The following is a 1,515-nucleotide window of genomic DNA, read 5'->3' as shown; positions in this document are numbered from 1 at the left end:
ACCAAGTCCTAATTGGATTAGATTTTTTTATGAAAAATATTCCGTGTTCTAGACATATAAAATGTTATAGAATGGGGCAATGTAATAAAATAAAAGGTTGGAGAATCCATTTCCACCTGATTGAATTGAGGATATTGCGTCTTCACAATAGCAAAAAGCTGTCGACTTTAATATTTGTTACTGATAGAAATTCAATAACGCACACAATTTTCCTTCATTGGGTAGAACTATAAGATGCAATCCAAGACAAAGAGAGTGCATCAATAAAAGTTCGTTCTTCGTTTCTTCAAAAATACTTCTAGACAATGTAAAACACATATCGACGAAATTATTTGCATACATTCGAGTGAAGTACATTTTACGGAAGTGAAAGTTTGTAATATGGGAGGGAATGTTGTTATGAACTGGAAGGAAATTGATTTTCATATTTATGTCACACTTGGAAACGTCTCCATTGTCATTTCTATCTCTGAAAATGTTAAATGTTCATTTCTCATCAATTTGAGAGCCTTTTGAATGAGGAGAGATTTCTGTGTATTTTTCGAAAGAAAAGACTGAAAAGGAGATTGTTTTGATTGTTATGAGACTGTTAGCGTAAGATCGTCACAATTGCATTGTTGGATATTTTTTTGTCGGGTAATTCTCAAATTTCTGAACGTTTGTACCTACATCCTCGGTTTTGAAGGTTTAGGCAGGAACATTTTTCAGCACTGAGAAAGGGTTTCACTAGATAACTTTCTGTTATAATTTTTCTTATTTCTATAAGATTCACCAATATTCAAACTGAAATAAAAGTTTTTGAAATTAATTGGCCTCAGTATATAGTAAGTGCCTATGTGAGAAGTGATTTATTTTGATGTCATTCAGATGATTCGATCTTCGAGTGATTATTTCACATATTTAACCTAAATTTCCACATAGTTTATTCTCTTTTCAAGGAAACACTTACTAGGTTTGAATTTTCTATAATTCTGATAAACGATGAACAAAGTTTGTCACAAGGCTTAAGATAATTTTTTTAGATATAAAAGTAAAATTTCAACTCGATCATGTGTTGTCAGTGAAGTATTAAGTTCTCCCAACAGATCGCTCTATCATTGTCTGTGATTTTCGAATTTTTAGCCGGAATGGTCTGGTTTATAGTCCATAGATATATGATATTTATATATCATGTTTTTGAAAAAATAAAAAAATTGCGATTTTATTTGTTATAGAAATTGTTATATATTCAAAAAACCACAATTTTGTATTGTATCTCCAAAACAAATGGCAATAAAATAAATTATTACACCAATGGATTCTACTGAACAAACTGCCTGCAGGATGTTTTTGTTTCATGTTAATAGGTATCAATAATAAAAAGTTTTGCCATTCATTTTTTTTTTAGCTTAAAGGGATTTTTAGATTCTTTCAGTAGACAACGAATTTGGGGCACCCGATACAAGATTTTACTGAAGCAACATAAAATATAATATTATAAGAACGAGACTATAAGATAAAATACAGGGTGGCCAT

This window comes from Harmonia axyridis, chromosome 7 (assembly GCF_914767665.1).
Source record: "Harmonia axyridis chromosome 7, icHarAxyr1.1, whole genome shotgun sequence".
NCBI classification, from domain to species: Eukaryota; Metazoa; Arthropoda; class Insecta; order Coleoptera; family Coccinellidae; genus Harmonia; species Harmonia axyridis.
The sequence above is the reverse complement of the archived record's forward strand: the minus strand, read 5'-3'. Positions refer to the sequence as shown.